We start from the raw sequence: 22,719 nt of genomic DNA, 5'->3' as shown, positions 1-22,719 counted from the left end.
GAGAAAGGAAACTTTTTTTAAAGACTAATTGCAAAGTCTTTGTTTAACACTTATTTAACTCAAAAGCCTGACAAATGCTCAAGAGAATAGCTCTTTGTTAATAACTCAGATACCAAGGTCCCTGGGGTGAAGGGCTTAGAAAGTTCCCATTCCATTTCTTAGATCATCCACGGAAACCTTCAGCAAAGAGGACCCTTGATATTCCTGATATTTGTATGGTGATAAAACATAAGAAACCTCTTTAACCCCCTTCTCACACTCTCCCCCCCAAAACATTTAGGCCTTCTGTATACATCACAATGAATCAAAAAGAGGTTATAAAGCATGTTTTGGGGTTTTTTTCTTGTACAGGTGACCTTTAAACAGATTCCCCATCAGCTCTAGAACCATCCATCTTTAGAGAGGCAGTGTGGTCTAGTGACTAGTGCATTAGCCTGGGAGTCATGAGACCTAGGTTCTATTCTTGGCCCTGCCACTGATCTGCTGTGTGACCTTGAGCAAGCCACTTCATCCTGCTGTGCTTCTGTTGCCCCTCCCACTCTGTCTGTCTTGTCTAATTAGATCAGAGGTGGGCAAACCATGGCGCACATCCGGCCTGCAGGACCGTTCTGCCCGGCCCCTGAGCTCCTGGCCGGGGAGGCTAGCCCCCGACCCCTCCCCTGCTTTGCCCCCTCTCCCACAGCCAAGCTGCCGCATGGGCAGCGCTCTGGGCGGCGGGGCTGCGTGCTCATTCAGGGCAGCGCGTCTGGCTTCGGCTGGGCGGCGCGGTGGCCAGATACCATGCCACTCAGAGTAGCGTAAGAGGGCTGGGGGGTTGGATAAGGGGCGGAGAGTCCTGGGGGGGGCAGTGATTCTGGGGGGGCACTCAGGGGACAGGGAGCAGGGGGGTTGGATGGGTGGGGGATTCTGAGGGGGGCAGTCAGGGGTGGGAAGTGGGAGGGGGCAAATCGGGGGCAGGGGCCAGGCGGTTTGGGGAGGCACAGCCTTCCCTACTTGACCCTCCATACAGTTTTGCACCCCGATATGGTTCTCAGCCAAAAAGTTTGCCCACTCCTTATTTAGATTGTAAACTTTTTGGGGCAGGGAATCATTTCTTCCTTTGCATGTCAGTAGTGTTTTTATTTTTTAGGGCTTAGCACATGGGTGGGCAAACTTTTTGGCCCGAGGGCCACATCTGGGTATGGAAATTGTACGGCAGGCCATGAATGCTCACAAAATTGGGGGTTGGGGTGTGGGAGGGGGTGAGGGCTCTGGCTGGGAGTTCAGGCTCTGGAGTGGGGCCAGAAATGAGGACTTCAGGGTGCGGGAGGGGGCTCCCTGGGGCAGGCGTGCAAAGGGGGGTGTGGCTGGGGATGGGGGTTGGGGGTTCAGAAGAGTGCTCTGGGATGGGACCGAGGGGTTTGGAGGGGGATCAGGGCTGGGGTAGGGGGTCAGGCTCTGGTTGGCCCTTACCTCAAGCAGTTCCTGGAAGCAGTGGTATGTCCCCCCTCTGGCTCCTACGTGGAGGTGCGGCCAGGCAGCTCCCATTGGCTGCAGTTCCCGGCCAGTGGGAGCTGTGGAGGTGGTGCTTGGGGCTGGGGCAGTGTGTGGAGCCCCCTGGCTGTCCCTACGTGTAGGAGCCTGAGGGGGGACATGCTGCTGCTTCGAAGAGCCGCGCAGAGCCCCTGACCCCGCTCCTTGGCTGGAATGCTGGAGGGGGCAAGCCCTGGACCCAGCAGGAGCTCAAGGGCCGGATTAAAATATCTAAAGGGCTGGATGCAGCCCCTGGGACGTAGTTTGCCCACTCCTGGCTTAGCACAATAGGAACCCAAACTCAGTCAGAACCTCAGGGAACACTTTTAATACAGATGTTAAATGATCATAGTAGCAAATAACTGCTAAACACCTCTAAAAAATTCAACTCTCTGAACAGCAGTTTCTCACTCAAAGTAGGGAATGTGTAGTTGCTTTGGGCAGGTCTTCACTTGACATCTGCAGTGGCGCAGCTGCACTGCTTCAGTGAAGACGCTTCTCCCGTCAGTATAGTTAGTCCACATCTGCAAGAGGCTGTAGCTATGTCGATGGGAGAAGCCCTCCTGTCAGTGTGGTCTACATTGGGGGTTAGGTTGGTATAAATACATCACTCAGGGGTGTGGGTTTTTCACACTCTGGAGTGATGTAATTATACTGATGTAAGTATAGTGTGGATTTAGCTTTGTTTCTTTTATCCCACAGGAGTAACTTTTTCATGAGTTCCTCTGTTTGCTGTCTCTCTTTTTCTGGGAATCAGTTATGCTCTCTCAAGATACTGGAGAAAGTCTTGATCCCTCCTCCCCCACACCATAGTAAGGCAATTGACTCCTTTAAACAAAATCTTTCCCTAAAAAGCTATTTTATGCATAGTGATAAGAATATTAAGCTGCTTATCATGGTGTACCACACAGTATAAGTGTAGTTTCTTTTTCCATTGTAAATTTATATTTAGAATCTGATTGATGAAATGTGCTCAATTACAGAACTCAGAGGTTACATGCTCAGCATGAAGCAAACACATTTTAAGTTATATTTTGTACTTTTTTAGTTGACCATGCCATACATGCCCCTTTGAAATTCTGAAGGTATAGGCTTATATAGCCCAGCTGCCTGCCTTAGAAAAACAGATATTGGATCTGCCCAGCAGCCATTTATATAACCATTCACAATAAATAGTAAAGTCCTATTCAGCTCCTGAGTTGGTAGTTGCAATACCTAATGTTCTTAGCACCATAAAAGGTAACCATTCTAGAGAATGACGCAATACAGTTCTAACTTGGCTGAAGCTTGAGCACCATTTATAACAGGCAATCTGTAGTATTTTTACCTACTGGTGGCTGTTAGAATCATTATAGATTGCATCGATGCACAATAATAACACTATGCAAAACTGAGATACACATTGATACTGTAACTGCAGTTTCAATTAAATAAAAATATCTCTGGAAAGGAGTCATCTTGTTTAGCTTAACAGTAGCAATCAACCTTCTAATTAAAATTAGACATTCTCAATTACTTTCTAAATTAATCTGGTGACTTCATTAATCTGAAGTGATTAGGCAACTCTGTCATAGTTAATATGCTGACAAAGACAAGCTGCAGTACATTGTGGAAGATGACAAAAAAGGGTTTTAGCCAGTCACAGTCTGGAAAAATCCAAACCACTTGTGAAATCCTCGTTGATAGTATGAGCCAAATTCACTTTGTCAGTGGAGCCCAAGCTATGGGTCTCTGCGGGCAGAAAATCTGTCTGGACATATGCATGTGCTTGTGTTGCAGTAGATGCGTGGGAGGTGCTGGTGTAAGCACTTTCTCCACTTGGTGGAGTCTGGAGCCAGGTTGTTCAGAAAGTGACTGGAGAAGGGACAGCTCAGGGCAGCTGGGTGATGCACTGATTCAGTACATTTCCCAGACAGCCTGCATTAGCTGCCCTTCTGAGGCAGAAGCATCCCCTTTGTAGGGGAGCTAATGTCTGAGGACAGGAAGGTAGAATGGTACATACTGCTCCTCCTCCTCGCACTTGTTTGGTTGAATCAAGTCCTGACTGTAGATATGGAAGAGTTAGATTTTTATGGTACATGTTGGTAAACGTTAATTTCACTGTATGCACATCAACCAATGAAAAAAATATTTCCATCAATGGAATTACATATAGGTAAAGAAAGAAAAATGCTGTCAGAACTTGAGTTTGATTTAAGGATATTTACTTTGTATATTTTGACATGTAATAGTGATAATTTGTGCTTTACTGGTTATAAAGCTTGAATTTTGAATCTCACTATCTCTCACTAAACTATTATTGTTTTACACCCCCATAAATTCCCACAGCTATGAAAATTTAAATAGATAAAAATAGAATAAAGCATTGATATCCATTAAAATAAAAATCAAATTCTGCCAAGCCTATCTGTATGTGTCCAATCAGGTCACTTCTTTACCACACCAGCCTCCCCCTTTAACAGTTATTCATGTTTGAATCCATCCTCAAGCAATAAATCGCCTAAGCCATATTGCCAAAAAGAAATGAATGGGAGAGTCTTATAGGCAGCAGCAGAGAATTTTCCAAATGACACAATGCTATTGGTTGTTGAATCTTTCCTTTTGTCATGTGTTAGCAATAGCGTTAGACAGCTTGTAGTGTTAGAATAGTGTATGCCAGATATTCTCAAAGCACATTTTTAATGGAGACTGTTTCACGGGCCATCTCCCCTTCCATTCAGAATTCTACAACCTTATGAAGGCAAATGCAGCAATTGCATATGTGGAAAAGCAATATTAATAAAAAGTATTTAAATGTTTTTTAATGTGATCTCAGAAGCTGAAAATAAGACAAGAGCCAGTATCCTTTGATCAGCTCTTTCCAACAGTCATCCTTGTTGTATGGACCAGAGTTTGGGGGATCTCTGCTGTTCACCATTTGGTGTTTAATTGCTAGCCAAAGCTGTTAGTTGATTCATTTATCCTGTTTGCTCATCCACTAGGAATGAGATCAGAATGTGTAAGCATAAACAAGGCAGAAATCAGATGAAATCCATAAAAAGCTGAATGAAGCCTAAAATCCTGTTTGATGGTGGGGAGAGGAGTGGATGGACACAGAATTAATTACATTTTTATTTACTGACAAATATCCCTAAAATTTTCCACAGATGCTATCAACCTGATTTGGAATCTTTTTTTTTTTTAAATGTGCTCTTTTGAGAAAGTCTCTTAAGCCCTGGAAATAGTGTTCTGGAGCAGGAAGTATCTTTAAACAATAATTTTAAAATACACTTCCTTATGACAGGTACCCATAGAACAGAGAAATTGTATTGGTTATCTGATTTCTTTTTAAAAACGCTCACAAGAATCTAGGTCATATTTCACAGTTTTACAAATAAATTACAGAGGGCTAATAGCAGAATCTTGAAATGAGGCCAGTATGCCTGTGATTTTGATAAATGTGGGAATGCTGCAGGCAAGTACAGTAGTGCAATCTTAGCTTCATGGAGCCATATGGTTTCTGAGCTGCCTCTTCAGGGTATGTAGAGTTGCGGTTCAAAGTTTTGAAGGTACACGTGCCCACTTACATCATCATTTTTACCTAACGAAAGAAAGCTAATGCAGACAGGGCCTAACAGCAAAGATGAACTGAAGTCACCACGGCCAACAAAAAAGTTGTTACTCAGCACATAGTTATTCTGTATTATGTTAGATCAAGGCTGAGTTTGTCCCAGAAAATTGAACTCCTCAGGGACAAGTGTTCTATTTTTCAGTTTAATAGATTTTGCTTGTTCTTGTGTGTATCTTTACTATATTCTTCATTTCTGTCCACTTTGTATCCAGCGGCTGATCCAGGTTTACAATAACTATTATGTAATTATTATTATCATCATCTTGCTTCAAAGACAGGGCAACTTTTCTGCTTGTGCAGCATCTTAGGCTTTAGAAATACCCTCCTTATTTTGTAAGGAATGTCCTTTGTTACAAAATAATGCAGATTTGTTAGGGCATGATCTTGCACACACAAAGCTTGTGGCAAAACACTCATTAACTTCTGCAGGAGCTCAAACCCTGAGGTTGTAATTTTATTAATCCTCAACTTGGTTTCCTAGCTCAAATAATTTCCAGATTTTCCCTTAGTGCAGGGATCAGCAACCTTCAGCACACAGCCTGCCAGCGTAAGCCCCCCTGGCAGGCCAGGCCAGTTTCTTTACCTGCTGAGTCCACAGGTTCGGCCAATCGCGGCTCCCACTGGCCGCGGTTCTCTGCTCCAGGCCAATGGGGGCTGCAGGAAGCAGTGCGGGCAGAGGGATGTGCTGGCCACGGCTTCTCGCAGCCCCAATTGGCCTGGAGTGGCAAACTGCGGCCAGTGGGAGCTGCGATTGGCCAAACCTCCAGACACGGCAGGTAAACAAACTGGCCTGGCCCGCCAGGGGGCTTACCCTGGCAGGCTGCGGGCTGAAGGTTGCTGATCCCTGCCTTAGTGTCTCTTCTCCAAGGCGATAGTACAGAGTTTAAGGAAATAAGATTGACACACAATTTCTATTTATTGATATCATAGTAACATCTATAGGTCTCAAGCAAAATGCAGGGCCCATTGTGCAAGGCACTGTACAAACAGAGTAAGAAAACCCCTACTGTAAAGAGTTTATATCATATTGCCTCTTTATAAATCCATGGTACGCCCAAGTCTTGAATACTGTGTGCAGATCTGGTCACCCCATCTCAAAAAAAGATATATTGGAATTGGAAAAGGTTCAGAAAAGTGCAACAAAAATGGTTAGGGGTATAGAACAGCTTCCATATGAGGAGAGATTAATAAGACTGGGACTTTTCAGCTCGGAAAAGTGACAACTAAGGGGGGATATAATAGAGGTCTATAAAATCATGACTGTTGTGGAGGAAGTAAATAAGGAAGTGTTGTGAGGAGTAAACACCACAAGAGCAAGGGGTCACCACATGAAATTAATAGGCAGCAGGTTTAAAAACAAACAAAAGGAAGTATTTCTTCACACAACACAATCAACCTGTGGAACTCTTTGGCAGAGGATGTTGTGAAGGCGAAGACTATAACAGGGTTAAAAAAAAAACTAGATAAGTTGATGGAGGATAGGTCCATCAGTGGCTATTAGCTAGGACGGGCAGGGATGGTGTCCTTCACCTCTGTTTGCCGGAAGCTGGAAATGGGCAACAGGGAAAGGATCACTTGATGATTACCTGTTCTGTTCATTCCCTCTGAGGCATTTGGCATTGGCCACTGTCAGAAGTGGTGATACTGGGCTAGATGGACCTTTGGACTGACCCACTATGGCTGTTTTTATGTTCTTATGAGTTTACAGTCTGAATAGACAAGACAGACAAAAGGAATATAACATGCAATCAGAATGATTGTTTGCAAGCATCATGTTTAGAGCTGGTTGAGTTTAACAAAATTTAGTTAAAAATGTTTTTTTTACTTTTTCCACAAAACCTGAAAACGAAATACTTTAATTTTTTTATCGTTTTCTCATATCTCCCATTTCTTCAGTAGCAAAATGGAAAAAGAAGGAAAAACATGAGAGAATGGGATGATGCTAAAACAAAAATCTGAATATTTTGTTCCTGCAAGAAATTCTGGTATTTTGACTTTTGTTTTCATCCCAAATCAAGAGAAAAAAATTGACATATTAAAACTTGTCATGGAATGAAATGTTGGGAAAGTTTTGATTTGAAAACATTGAAACCTTTTGTGTCAGGTCAACATTAATCTCTGTCTGCCTGATGTGCTACGTTATCTCATAGGATTTTGTTAGTTCTGTATCTTTACTTCCCGCCCCCCCCCCCCCCCATCTCCTGTTTGGGTCCTGCTGCTTAGTCAAACTGTTTCCCATGGTACATGGCAGCTTCTCTCTGTGGCTGATCTGCCACGGTGCCTCATGGGACAGGAAACGTCAGCTCCCAGGAGGCACCGCAATATTTTGTTTATTTTTTTGCCCAATGGAAAATTCCACAGAAAATGATATTTTCATGTGAAAAAAATTCCTTTTCAGTGAAACCCCATTTTCTGATGGGAAAACATTTCATTCAGAATCAAATGAATCGAGAGGGAGTGTTTATTTAACATTTGAATGGGTTCTTGTTTGTTTTACAAACACATGCATGTGTGGAGGAGTTGGTTCATACTGGGGAAATGTCCCACAATGGGGCATTTAGTTTTGATAGGCTCTCTTGATGGGCAACAGACTATCCCTCCTGTCTGGGTTCACAGTTTCAGAGCAAACATTTTTTTTAAAACTTAAATATTACCTTACAGCATGTGATAAGGATATTATAAGTGAGGTTAATGCATGCAGCAACTTATAGTCATTTCATAAAGTCTAAGCACTAAACATGTTGTTATAAGCATGTGACAGGGCACAACTCACCACTGCAGCACCTCCTGCTAGCTGTCCAGGGAATTAGTGCTGCACCCTCTTCTGGTGGGGTCTCACCCACTGTCACCTTTGTTCCTGGTCCCATGTCACTCCCAGGATCATGGCATCTTCTTCATGACAGTGCCCACTGGCTGTGCCACACTACATTCCTCCCCTTCCAGGCAAGACCTGCAGTCTACTCTCCAGCCACTTCCTATGTGGCTCCAGCACCCTCCTTGCCCTTGCCCTTGCCCTTGCCCTTGCCCTTGCCCTTGCCCTTGCATCAGGGCCTCAGTCTGCAACCCCCAACAGCCAACCAGGAACTGTCTCATGCTCCCTTGGCCCCTGTTGGCAGCACTGCTGGGTCCAGTGTGCTGGCAGTTCTCTCAGCCCTTCAGAAACACAGTCCTTCCTCCCTAGGCTCCCAACAGAGAACTATCCTCCTTTACCCTGCAGCTCCCTTTTTATATGGGCCTGCTTTGCCCTGATTGGCTGCCTCCTGCGCAGCCTCCCTAGGGCTGCTTTTAACCCCTTTTCTGCCAGTGTAGGGCAGTCACACCATCACAAAGCCCAATACTCACCGTAACCATCCGTAACCAATGGACACGGTCCAGGGTTCTCTGCTCGTGTCCCTTTCTGGTTCCCCAGTTTTGGCCCTTTGACCCTCACGCCTGTTCCCGTTATTGCCTTTGTTGTCCCTCAAGCTTGGTTGGGTTCTGGGTTCAGTAGCTCCTCCCTAGGCTGGGGGAGGAGCTTTTAGCAGTGGGCGAACTAGTGCTTGCCCACGTTCCGGTGCTCAAAAGGACCATCCATAACACACCTGGGAAACAGATTGGTTTTCAGCAATGAATTTGTTTGTGCTTGATTGAGGCCTAAAGCCTTGGCAAGAGCTGGCACCTGGTTTGCCAGTGTGACACAAACTACCAAGGGAAATGATGGATTCTCCATCTCTTGATGTCTTCAAATGAAGACTGGATGCTTTTCTGGAAAATATGCTTTAGCTAAATACAAGTGATGTTTTAGTTAGACGCAAGTTTTTGGGCTCAGTAAATTTCTGGGTGAAATTTAATGGACTGTGATATATAAGTCAGAGTAAATGATCCTTTGGCCTTAACCTCTATAAATATGTGCTTCTGAACACCACCAATGCTATGCATGTGAAAGTCTGTCTTTCTGTGCTGGCTGCTTTGCAAACAATCTAAGTGAATACCTGGGAAGCCACCTCATTTTATTCACTCCTAATCTAAAAACAATGTGACTCCTTTTTGACCTGTTGTGTGCTTTCATCAACCTATCATTGATCCTTGGTGTGAATAGCATTGTGCAGCTGCCAATGAGATGGATTTAATATTTGAAATATGGGGATTCTTATTTGAAATGTCAGCTTCACAGTTAATAAAATTTCATATTTAGTCCCTTGAGGAAACTTGTTTGGAGAAAATTATACAGGAGTTTGAAATCTTGTATTCCGGATGTCAAATTGACAAAAAATACCATAGGGATGGCAGCTGCAGTCCTGTCATGAAACACTTTCCTCACATTATTATGTTTCATAAAAGATATTTAGTCCTTTTGAATTTATATTGGGTATTTTTTACCCGCAGCTGCACCATTGTGCTGCATAGCTATTCTCATCATGGCACACTTTTTGTTATTGTTATTTGTGCTCTGAACCAACTGTGGTCAATGGGAGTATGAATGTTTAATACTTCTGCAAATCAGGTCTTAGGTGTCTGAGGTTCAGTCCCTCAATGCAGAGGCACTGGAAATTAGTCGACTCTTTGAAAATGCAGGTCAGAACCTTTTAATCCTAATTGGAAATTATTCTGTATGTAGTTCTTGACCAAACAGAATCACCACCTGTTGTTCAGATCTGTTCCTGTCATAGTCATACAGAGTATGTCTATACTGCAATAAAACACCAGCAGCTGGCCTGTGTCAATTGACTGGGCTGGGGCTCAGGGTCCCAGAGCTCAGGCTCCAGCTTCAACCCGTAAATCTACCCTGCAGTTTTATAGCCCCACATCCCGAGCCCCGTGAACCCTAGTGAGCTGATACTGGCCAGTTGCAAGTGTTTTATTGCTGTGTAGACATAGCTACAGTGGCTTCATCTTCCCCGATAGCTTATGCAGTTTGGTGTAAAGTTTCAAAGCGTGGGTTTTTCAGTCTTGCCAGCATAATTTTGTCTGCCCAGTTCTGTGCTCCATGGCCCTATACTGCAAGGGGCTTGAGTGGCCAGAATCATTTCCGTTGACAGAAGATAGAATTTACTCAAGCAAAAGGTGTTTTTGCACACACAAGTCGTACATGGAGTCCACTTAAATGTGCAAATTCTATCATCTGTATTTATATATAATAATGCACATATGATTGCATGTGCAAATTTAGAAACCTGGTCAAAATTCCTTAGAAAAATTGGCCCTCAGAATAATATAAATTCTTGTTTCCTCTTTATCTTAAATTATTGGTAATACTCAATGGCTGACTATTTTATAAATAATACGTATAGTCTGTGCTGAGAGCCTCTTGAGAAAAAACAAATCCCAGCCCTGTAAACGTAAAAAGAATAAAGATTACTCATGATGTCCTGTCCAGGACATTCTTACCCAGAACTGTTACCTCTGCACAGCTCAATTTGAAGAACATATTGTATTTTTTGATCTCTAATGATTGTGTTCTTGTTGCCACTTACAGAGTAAGAGGTGTTCAGTTAGCATGGTGTAGTCCCTTTAATTTCAAAGAGAGAAGATACTGTGTGTTATCTTCAAACTTTCCACCTGACCTGTTTTGTAATTCCATCACATCACAAATTTATAAGCAAATATGATTTTATTTTCAGAAAAAGGAAGAAACGTTACATTAAAAAAAGTAAAAAGAAACTCACAACCTCTTGAAAATATTTTTCCAAATCTATGTAGTTCTAAAATATTAATACAGAACACAGAAGACAAGCTCCTCAATGCACCAATACTTGAGCTTGCACTGTTAACTGACACTTTACTTTTATTAGGGAGTTTGCTGGTAAGTTTGATAAACATTCTGCTTGCGTAGCTGAACCTCCTAAATTTTAATTTACAGATGTCAGTTTTAGTGGTTTGCTAACTCTCAGATTATTAAACTGACACATCATGTGACTGATCTGATGGGCAATCTTTTTCCACAAATATCTGTTCCAATCTTCGCTAAAACTCTCCGAAATATTTTCAGCTCCTCACTCATTCAAATGGCACTGTCCCAGATGGGATGAAAACAGCAAAAGTAACAGTCTGACATTATTACCAGCACCATGGTTGAGTGTCATGCACTTGGAGCCAAATCCTGCTCTCAGTTACACCCTTGTAATGAAATGAATAGGGTGGCTAGGGTCCAAGGGCAGAATTTGGACCTTATATAGTGTCATCATGGGTCAGAAGGATGTCAGAAATCTGCACACCTTCTTAAGCTCGTGTTTATCACCCTTGCAAAATTCGTAAACATTTACCATCCCTAGTACAGAGTCTACTCATCCGGCTTCCATTGTGATGATAATGAAAAAAACAAATTATATTTCATTGGTCTGAGTTAGTGGGTGAGTAGACTTTTGTAAGTAGACATAGCTACTTGTGAGTAGACTTTTGGTTTATGTTCTTAATGTTCTTTCCCCTCTATATTCTTTTTGAATATGATTGATTGTAGCTTCTACTGCTGCCCTTTGCTTGCCAAACATAATCTGACTTTGTACCATTACAATTGCCTCAGAATATTCTGTTCCTTTATTGCTACATCATGGAATAGCAGCCTGTTCGCTTTTTCTGACTCTGGACCCGCAAAAATCTGATGGATTTTAAAGTAACCCTGTGAGGGTCTCGTTCTCTCTCAATAACTTCTAGATCAGATTTTTTGCCTTAGACAAGTCCTTTGTCATGAAGTTGGTTGCATCCTTCCATTTTCTTCTGTGTCTTCCCCGCAAACTGTAGCGTGATCTCGGAATTCCTTTCCAAGCTGAATATGCAAGATAATTATCTTTGCTTTGTTCAGAGCCCTCCGTAATCCTAATTTCTTCCACAAAGCTTGCGGTACCAGTGCTATGTCATCTATATACAGTATGCTGTCAGATATCAAAAAACATCAAAATTTACTGATTTCTAAAATGGTCTCTGAGCCTGGATCAACCCAAATTAAACTTCCATTTCTCTCCACTTCACCAACCCTGATCTTTGTTCATCGTCACTCTTCCTCCATGCCCACCTATGCTCTCTTGTACATATCTTACCCTCCTAGCCCCCAGTGTCCATAGATACTTGGTTTCTCATTGACTCACTAACGCATTAGGCCTTGTATCAATTCCCAAGCATCCCAAGAACTTGCCTTGATATGTTCCTTCCTGGAAGGACCACCACCAGGGATGAGGAGGCAGTTCAGTCTCAGGCCCACTCAATCCTTGGTCCCTCTGTTCAGTTGTGACAGTGTTTTTTGTGATGTGGACCCCTGCCCCCTAGGAATTAGACTGGAATCACAAACTCATTTCACAGAGGCCACTAGCAGCATCAGATGATAACAACTCTTGGTCATTGCTGGACTGGATCTGAAAGCTTGATCCAGAAGTTCCATACCTATTACCAGTCCCCTGCAGTCATGAGGGGTGGTTCATAGCTATTCTCAACTCTTCCTTAAAACTGACTTCCAAAGCCCAGTTCTCCTGGAATATTTTGAAAATATCTGAAAAGAGATCTGTATATCATATATAGATAGAAGAAAATGTATCTGTATCTGGTTGGGTTTTCACCCTTTTCTATTCCATGAGTTCAGCTGTGCACGTGATTATACTATGTGAGGAAAAGGCCAATCAAATGATACTTTCCTTTTAGCTACAAAAAGCTTTTTGGCACTGGAAACATTTTTTGTTTAATCTCTACACTTGAACTCTATGAATTTGATGCTGTTTTCTTTGTTCTTTCTCTCCCATCCACCATGATTTCTCTTACTTTTCAAAGAATTATGTTACAGAGCCTCTGTTATCTGATGTTTTGCGCTGTAGCTTCAAGGTGTTGGTCACATTTGGTCCCAGTCTTCAGATATAGTTCTCACTGTGTAAATTATAAATAATTTTATTTATATTGTGTAATGGGCTGATCCATTTACAGCAAATCATTTTCCTCCTATTCCCGCCCCACCTGCCAACAGCCCAGCTTTCCTCTCCCATAGTTTGTTTTGATGACTGCTAGAACTGAGTTATCGTTGCATGACTGTTTACACTAGCAACATGCCCAAGCTCAAATGTTTGTGAACAAAAAGAAAAGGAGTACTTGTGGCACCTTAGAGACTAACCAATTTTCTCTAAGGTGCCACAAGTACTCCTTTTCTTTTTGCGAATACAGACTAACACGGCTGTTACTCTGAAACCTGTTTGTGAACAGTAAACCCCAAAATGTCGCTAACATGGATGAATTGAAATTAACTTTTGAATTCAAATTAATATTTGCAGCACTTTCCATTATTTGCTAAGCTCTAGGCCCCTGCAGCCATCAGGCTTCATGTCTGGCCCTGTTAATGCACCGTGCCGAATGGGTTTTGCTGCGTCTGATCCCTCCTGTCAATGTTCATATTGAGACTCATTACAACGCAGCTTTTTCATGATGAGTGGCAGCAGACACTACACCCAATGGTGCTGAATCAGAACAGCTTACTCACATGCTGATTATAGGGTGTACGCAACACTAGGAACAGCTGCAATTTGGCTTCTCTTTATGTGCACTGTGTTCCAATTTCTCTTGTCTCCGAGTGTTGTACATGTCAAGCACACTGTGTTGAGTTGAGGATTTTATCTGTCTTTATATGATTGGTCACCACACAAAATGTTAGCACTTTAGGTCCTGATCCTGTCATGAGCTGCAGGCGAGTGAGCTCCTGTTCTTGTGCAGAAGTCACTGAAGGATTGGGGTCTTAGTCAGTTGGAAGGGCCACTAATCTCTTCTCAGGGGTTAGTGACAAAAGAAGTGCACTTGTTTGGAGCATTTGCTGAACAAGATGTTTTACACCTGATCCTCCAGGGTGCCAAGTCCTCAATCCCTGTTGACTCCAGTGGGAGGGGAGGGCACTCAGCACGTTGCAGCATTGGTTCCTAAAAGCTTCTTTAATATTCTTAGCAATATGCTGTGTCCAGATGTCAGTCACTTGTGTCTTTCGCATGGCATGGTAATTAGCTAAGTCTGTACCACACTTGATCTTTGTCTTATTGATTTTCTTATCGCTTATAAATGTTTATGTTCATGTAATGCTATTTATTTTTCCCGTGTAACCAGAAAGCTTGCCCTCTCTTGCTCACATCCAGAAATGTTTGCTAAACTATACTTCTCTACAAATTAGGGCTGTCAAGTGATTAAAAAAAATTAATTGCAATTAATCACACGATTAAAAAAATTAATCTCAATTAATCTCACGATTAATCACACTGCTAAACAGTAATAAAATACCAATTATTTAAATATATTGGATGTTTTCTACATTTTCAAATATATTGATTTCAATTATAACACAGAATACAAAGGGTACGGTGCTTACTTCATACCTTTGATTATAAATATTTGCACTGTAAAAAACAAAAGAAATAGTATTTTTCAGTTCACCTAATACAAGTAGTGTAGTGCAATGTCTTTAGCATGAAAGTTGAACTTACAAATGTAGAATTATGTACAAAAAATAACTGCATTCAAAAATAAAACCATGTAAAACTTTACAGTGTACAAGTCCACTCAGTCCTACTTCAGCCAATTGCTCAGACAACAAGTTTGTTTACATTTGAAGGAGATAATGCTGCCAGCTTCTTGTTTACAATGTTACCTGAAAGTGAGAACAGGTGTTCTCATGGCACTGTTTTAGCCCGCATCGCAAGATATTTACGTGCCAGATGTGCTAAAGATTCATATGTCCCTTTATGCTTCAACCACCATTCCTGAGAACATGCGTCCATGCTGATGATGGGTTCTGCTCGATAACAATCCAAGGCAGAACAGACCGACACATGCTCACTTTCATCATCTGAGTCAGATGCCACCAGCAGAAGGTTGATTTTTTTTATTTTTTTTTGGTTGTTCAGGTTCTGTAGTTTCCACATCTGAGTGTTGCTCTTTTAAAACTTCTGAATGCGTGCTCCATAACTCATCCCTCTCAGGTTTTGGATGGCACTTCAGATTCTTAAACCTTGGGTCAAGTGCTGTAGTTATTTTTAGAAATCTCACATTGGTACCTTGTTTGCGTTTTGTCAGATCTGCAGTGAAAGTGTTCTTAAAATGACCAACATGTACTGGGTCATTATCCGAGACTGCTATAACATGAAATATATGGCAGAATGCAGGTAAAACAGAGCAGGGGACATACAATTCTCCCCCAAGGAGTTCAGTCACAAGTTTAATTAACAAGTTATTTTTTTATCGAGCGTCATCAGCATGGAGGCATGTCCTCTGGAATGGTGGCCGAAACATGAAGGGGCATACGAATGTTTAGTATATCTGGCACATAAATACCTTGCAACGCTGGCTACAAAAGTGCCATGCGAACGCCTGTTCTCAATTTCTGGTGACATTGTAAATAAGGAGCAGGCAGCAGAACATGATACATATTAAAGTGCTATTGACAGATAAATATATGGGCACAGATATTGATCATGAACTAAACTAAGGCCTTGTCTACACTACACAGTTTTGTCAACAAAAGTCAGCTTTCATCGACAAAACAGGGAAGATGTACATATTGAAATGCTCCTCCCACCAATGGAACTTCCCTGCTATGCCAACATAATAAAACCACCTCGACGAGCTGCATAGAACTTTCTGCGGCGTAGCTAGAGTGACACAGAGTCAGTCTAGATACTTCACTTGGTTATGTCGCCCCCATTGGCCTCCAGGAGGTTTCCCACAATGCCCATCCTGACCGTTCTGATCAGCAGTTTGAACTCCGCTGCCCTGAAGGCCCTGTTTAAAGGCCTGGGAATTTTTGAAATTCCTCTTCCTATTTGCTTGGTGTGCACAGTTCACACAGCATCTTCCCAGCTGACCATGCTGGCTTTCCACAGCTGACGCGCTCCCACGTGGAGTACACCGGAGCTGTTGGATCTGCTGGGTCTATGGGGAGAGGAGGCTGTGCAGTTGCAGCTTCACTCCAGCTATAGGAACTTTGATACTTATGGGCTGATTGCTAGTGGCATGCAGGAGAAGGGTCATGAAAGGGACACGCAGCAGTGCCGTGCTAAGATTAAGGAGCTGAGGCAGGCGTACCAGAAGGCAAGGGAGGCCAGCAGTCGCGCTGGTGCGGCACCGAAGACACGCCACTTCTACAAGGAGCTGCACGCCATCCTTGGCGGCGACTCCACCGCCACGAGCTCCGCCCCCCCCGTGAATACTTTGTGGGGAATGGAGGCAGCAGCCGGCAGATTCAACCCCGAGGATGAAGTGGTGGATGAGGAAGTGGAGCTAGAGGACGATGTGGAGCACACGACAGGGTTGTCCGGTGGTGTGGTGAGTTGGGACCTCATTTTGACTCTGGAAGGGTCTAGCCAGTCCCAGCACTCCAGCTCTGGTGCTCATGATGTAGGAGAGGAGAGGTCATTTTGCTTCGATACTGCATGGTGTGTGGAGATTGAACTCTCATTTACTATTATATGGTAGTGGAGGGATAAGGGACACAAATTAACAACAGAGCCTGTCATCTACGCATTGGGGGCCCAGTGGAAAAATTTGTTAATGTACACCAATTTGTCCTGGGAATCCTCCATAGAGATCTCTAGGAAACTTTCGTGTAGGTACTCTGCAATCCTCTACCGAAAGTTCCTTGGCTGAGCTGCTTTGTTTCTCCCCCTGCTGTAGGAAACTTTGCTGCGCCACCCGGCAATTATTTCTGCAGGGACCAGAGCAGCACACAGGTGAGCAGCATGCAGAGCTGGTCTGAAGCCATACGCAGGCAGGAGATGCACCCTTGCATCCTGGGTTACCCGTAAGAGTGAGATATCGGGTTTGATTACTCTTGTCTGTGGAAAGGGGTGTCAATATTCAGACCAGGCACTTGTAGTAACCCACTTCGCAAAACACCCAGTTCCCCCTTCGGACCCCTCCCTCCCTGTGAACTCACCATATTTGGGACTCACACCGAGCTGTGTGCTAGCCAAGGCACAATGAGAAAGGGGTGTTCCAGGAAGGTGGATTTGCGCATCTGAAAGTTCTGCAGCCACTGCTCGTGTGTAACTTTTGTGATTCACGGCTGTGAGCACACTCGCAATAATGTCTCCGTCCATTGTTTCTTTGGCTTCTGCAGATGTACCCGTGAGGACCCATCCCTCCACACCGGCAGAGCACCTCACTCAGTTAAGGTGGCGAACCAGAAGGAGTAAGGAGGATGTGTTTCATGAAGTGCTGCGGTCAACAGATACAGCAAATAGTGAAACAAGAGCTTGGAAGGAGACAATTAATGAAAGACTGGGGCTGGATAGCATGCAGAGGAGAGAGGGTCAGGAGTGGATAATAGATGGACAGGAGCAGATGATAAAGCTACAGGAGGGCCAGACAGAGATGATCAAGTCCCTCATTGCACTGTAGTCTGAGCACATCCATGCATGACTCCCCCTACAGCCCGTAGAGGACTCCATTCCGTGCCCTCCCCAAACTCCCGCACTGCGTTCCTCCCCCACCCAAGTACCCAGTTCCGTGCTCTCCACACCTAGGACTGGTTTCACAATGAAAGCTGGAGTTACACACAGCAGTGAGAGCCCTAACTATGAGACTGTTTGCCGTGTCCCCTGTTTGACTGAAAATTTCTGTTTTGTCCTGTTATTAAACTTGAGTCTTTGGGAAAAAATGAGTCTTTATTTGTGTCATACGCATATCGGTCAGTGCTAACATTCAGAGACAGTGGCTAAAGGCAGGAATATTTGCTCAGTACAATTAACACTGAGGAACGAAGCACTACAGGGGTCATTCAAGGCAGCAAATAAACATTGCCTGGCTGAATGCATCACATAAAGACACATTACTGGGAATCATTGTCAAAATGCTCCTTCAAAGCCTCCCTGAGGCAAAAGGCCAACCTCTGTGCCCCTCTAATTGCCCCGGTATCTGGCTGCTCACAATTGACAGCCAGCTCATCTACTTCAGCACTCCTCCCAAGGGAAACTTTTCCCCCTTCGCTTCGCAAATATTAAGCAGAGCACAGCAGGCCGCAATGACCATTGAAACATTTTCCTCATTGAGGTCTAAGCATCCAAAAAGGCAGTGCCAGCAACCTTTTAATCAGACAAAAGGACATTCAGTGGTCATTTGGTGCCTGCTGAACCTGTTGTTGAAGTGCTCCTTGCTGCTCTCAAGGTTTCCGGTGTATGTCTTCAGGAACCATCGCAGCAAAGGGCTAGGTGGGGTCTCCCAGGATCAGTATGGGCATTTTCATGTCCCCCATTGGAAACTTCCGGTCTGGAAAGAAAGTCCCAGTGTGTCGCTTTCTATACATTCCAGTGTTCTGAAAGATGTGTGCATCATGCATCTTCCCTGACCACCCCGCATTGATGTCAATGAAATGGCCCGGTGATCCACCAATGCCAGCAAGACCCCGGAGAAGTAGCCCTTTCAGTTTATGTACACCATCGCAAGATGGTCTGGGGCCAAAATTGGGATATGCATCCCATCTATCGCCCCATTGCAGTTAGGGAATCCCCTTGCCACAAAGCCATCAGTTTTTTCCTACACATTGCCAAGAGTCACTGGCCTTTGTAGCAGGAGGTGATTAATGGCCGTGCACACTTGAATCATCGCAACCCCCACGGTGGACTTTCCAACTCCAAACTGATTTGTGACTGACCAGTACCAGTCTGGAATTGCCAGCTTTCACACAGCAATCGCCACTTGCTTTTCTACAATGAGTGCATCTCTGATTCTGGTGTCCTTGTGCTGCAGGGCTGGGGCAAGCTCCACACAGTTCCAGGAAGGTGGATTTGCGCATCTGAAAGTTCTGCAGCCACTGCTCGTCATCCCAGATGTGCATCACAATGTGATCCCACCACTCAGTGCTCGTTTCTTGAGCCTGGTACCGACAGTCCATCCCGTGTGCAGCTGTTCTGTGAATGCCAGCAGTAATCTTGAATTATTTGTTTCCATGGCAGACAGCAGTGCAGGCACCACCAATTCCCTCTCTGTTTCACAGCTCATGAAATACTGCAGGACCAGCCATGTTGTGTTCATAGTGCTCATCACCAGACCGGTGAACAGTTCAGGATCCATGCTGTCAGGCAGAGATGGCGGGTGCACGGTTTACAAGGGCTGTTGAAAATCAGCGTGAAACAAAGACAGAAGCGCATGGAATGATGGGATGGAAAGAACTGCATCATGGGACAGCAAGCACACCTCCATGATGCACTGCGATCCAATCCTAGAGCTCCCCGGAGCAGAGGGTGACAGAGGATGCTGAGTTGAACAGTGAGATAGAGAGAGCGCTGCATCGTGGGTGGCTGTCAATGCAAGAGCAACCACTATGGACACATTCTGCCGACAAGGAGCATTGTGTGGACGTGCACAACTGATGTAATTAAAGCATCTTATGATCATCGATGTAACTTAAGTCAACTTAACTCTGTAGTGTAGACATGACCTAAGTGAACAGGCCTGAGCTGTTAAGTTCACATGCAGACTTCCCCAAAGTCTCACATATGGGGAGGGGTTTTCAGATCCAGTTTTGTTTACCACCGATCTTATTAAGCCTTATGTTTATGCTTATTTCTTTCTTTAGCACCAGCAAGGTACTTGGTGCTTTCTGGTATATGACACAAAATACAAACAGTCCCTGCCCTGAGAAACTTACAGCCTCAACAAGACAAATGAGTGGGGCTCTGAGGTACTACAGTAATACAAATAAATAACAACATATTGCAGGGTAGGCAGAATGCACTGGGAAGTCCAGAAAAATGAAATTACTAGGAGTATTTATTTATTCGTGAGGGTATAGTGGAATAAATGAGCCTTTAGGAGGAATTTGAATGGATGGCAGTGGTGGACTGGGATGGCAGTGGTGGACTGGGGCACTGGCATTTGGCCAAACCAAGGTATGCAGTATTTTTAAATCCCTACCATTACAATGCTAGTGTATGAAATAGATATTAAATAGAGTAAGTATTTCTCTACTCTTTGTGCTTGACATTTTACATGTAGGATTGGTGAGAAGATGGCTGTGAGACAACTGGGAGAATAGAACATTAAGTCTGGCAGAGGGCAGCGCATTGTAAAGAGATGAAGTCCTGGGTAGAATTATGTATATGATCAAGAAGATGAGGATAAGATGCAGCTTTATAAGAAAGTTGGACTGTTATACCTTAATAGGCACCAGGTTTAAAACAAAAGGAAGTGCTTATTTACACAGCACACAGTCAACCTGTGGAACTTGTCTCACTATCTGGAGTGGCTCACGGCTGTGAGTGCCTACTGCAGGGCAGACTGTCAGAAACAGGACAGACACCCCAACCTGGTGGTAAATTCTATTAGATTTCATCAGGACAGTGACAAATGTGAACCCCAGGATCACTATAACAGTCTCACCATAGAGTCACAGATTCTCCAATCTATCTTGTCACCCATGCAAGCTGGACTTAGTGATAAATAGACACTTACACCAAAAATCACACAATATTCTGGTTGCTTTGAGTCCCAAGAGACCAGTCACTTACCAGTCAATTGGTACCCTAGATCTTATACCAAAGACAACGCCTGTAGCCAGTCCTGTCATAAACTATGGTTTACCACCTAGGAAAAAGAAATGAGAGTTATTTACAGGTTAAAGCAGGCAAACATATACAATAAATGAGTTGCAATCTAAATCCTGAGAGTGACAGAGTTGTAGTGATCTTTCAATTCAAAGTATTTTTCAGGGTAGAACCACGAGGTAACCCCCGGGGGTCTCTGGCTTCAGTTTGGTGTCCCTGGCCCTATGAGAGTTAAAACAGCAAAGAGAAGAAAAAATTTCCTGTGTCTTTGTTTAATTTTGTTTGTTTATTCAGGCTCCAAGGATAAACTTTGTCCCAGGTAACATTTCTAAGGTGCAATAGGACCATTAACCAATCCTTTGTTGTGATGTTCCTTGATGGCCCATCTGATTTTGATAGTTCTTCTGGATGGGCGGGGAAAAATACTCTTCTCATCTGAAAAAAGAAAAGGAGTACTTGTGGCACCTTAGAGACTAACCAATTTATTTGAGCATAAGCTTTCGTGAGCTACAGCTCACTTCATCGGATGCATCTGAGTTCACAAGTTTAGAGCAAACATTTTCAAAGTTACAAAGCAAAACTTACATATATCCTTTTAGCATGGAATGAAGACATTACAAATAAGATTAATACATGCTCAGCAATGTACACACATTCTATAGAGCCTAAACACTACATACATTCTTATAATATTAATACCTGTTTTGAGCAACACTAACACATAAGTGAACTGGTCTGGACTCCAGCTATGAGTTTATCGGTTCTTAGCTAATGCCTGCAACCTTGGCAAGAGCTGGCAACTGGCCTGCCAGCGTCTCACTCTTTGCCAGGATATGTTATAAAGGCCAAATTATAAGTGGGTTCAAAAAAGAATTAGATAAGTTCAAGGAGGATAAGTCAATCAATAGCTGTTAGCCGAGATGCAAGCTTGGCTATTAGCCAAGCCAGAGATGCAACCCCATGCTCTGGGTGTCCCTAAGCCACTGCCTGCCAGATGCTGGGACTGGATTACAGGGGATGGATCACTCAATGTTTGCCCTGTTCTGTTCATTCCATCTGAAGCACCTGGCATTGGTCACTGTTAGAAGACAGGATACTGGGTTAGATGGACCATTAGTCTGACCCAGTATGGCCATTGTTATGTTATCTCTAAACTCTTCCTGCCCACCACGACCATCTCAGGGTTAACGCAGTTTCATGTAAAATGTCTGTGACATAAATATTTTGATTTTTTTTAACAAGGAAGTGTAGGTACATTTATTTAACTTCTGTAGCACTATAGAACTGTTACCTTAATGGTCTAAGTGGGAACTGCCATGAAGAAAGCAATACGTAGTGAGGGCTTGTTTATACTTACAGCAGAGGTGCAGCTGTATCAATGTAGCTGCACTGCTGAAGCGCTTCGTGAAGACTCTGCCAGTGCTGAGAGACGAGCTTCTCCTGTCACCACAGGTACTCCACCTCCCTGCTGGGCAATAGTTATGTCATCAGAAGAAGCCTTCCTGTTGGCATAACACTGTCCACACTGGGGGTTAGGTTGGTATAACTACATCGCTCAGGGGTTTGGCAGGACCCTTAAAGCAACTTTACCTCCCTGCCCCATATAGGCCTCTAAACATTCCAGCACATTTGGGGACAGTGCTTTAAATGGGACTCTCTCAAGACTGTTAGGGCCAAAATTTGAGTAAACCTAATAATATTGTGCTCTAATGGGGAAACACTTCTAAATTTTCAGTTTCCCTGGCTGAGAAATAGAACAAGAGCGGTAATTCAAATGGAGCACTTGATTAGGACTAGGGTGACCTTGGTTTAAGTCCCTGCTTCACCACAGACTTCCTACGTGACCCCGGCAAGTCACTTAGCCTCTATGGTCCTCCAGTCTCCAGCTGTAAAATAGCGATAATAGCAATGCTCACAGGGGTGTTATGAAGATAACTACATTAGCTATTGTGTGGGGCTCAGATACTACAGTAATGAGGACCATATAAATAGATTAGATAAAAATCAGAAATATTCAACCATACTTGCAAGTGTTCTTTTTTTCTAAGTAGGTGTCCGTGGTGCTCCTAAAGTGTAAAGAAGGGGACTGTGGGTTTATATTTGTATTCTATTTAATAACTGAACATT

The 22,719-nt window shown here is 43.5% G+C and overlaps 1 long non-coding RNA gene across 1 annotated transcript in view; it reads left to right on the top strand.

Annotated features, from left to right (window-relative positions):
* The window catches only part of LOC141992923 (uncharacterized), a 132,657-nt gene extending 115,055 nt beyond the window's left edge, over positions 1-17,602 (top strand). Inside the window, exons 8-9 of the long non-coding RNA XR_012640692.1 lie at positions 16,724-16,779; positions 17,169-17,602. This is a non-coding gene — a long non-coding RNA (uncharacterized LOC141992923). The remainder of the gene's footprint in view (positions 1-16,723; positions 16,780-17,168) is intronic.
* Positions 17,603-22,719: the final 5,117 nt, after the last annotated feature.

This window comes from Natator depressus, chromosome 8, assembly GCF_965152275.1.
Source record: "Natator depressus isolate rNatDep1 chromosome 8, rNatDep2.hap1, whole genome shotgun sequence".
NCBI lineage: Eukaryota > Metazoa > Chordata > Testudines > Cheloniidae > Natator > Natator depressus.
Note: the sequence above shows the minus strand (reverse complement) of the source record. Positions and strands in the feature narration are given on the sequence as shown.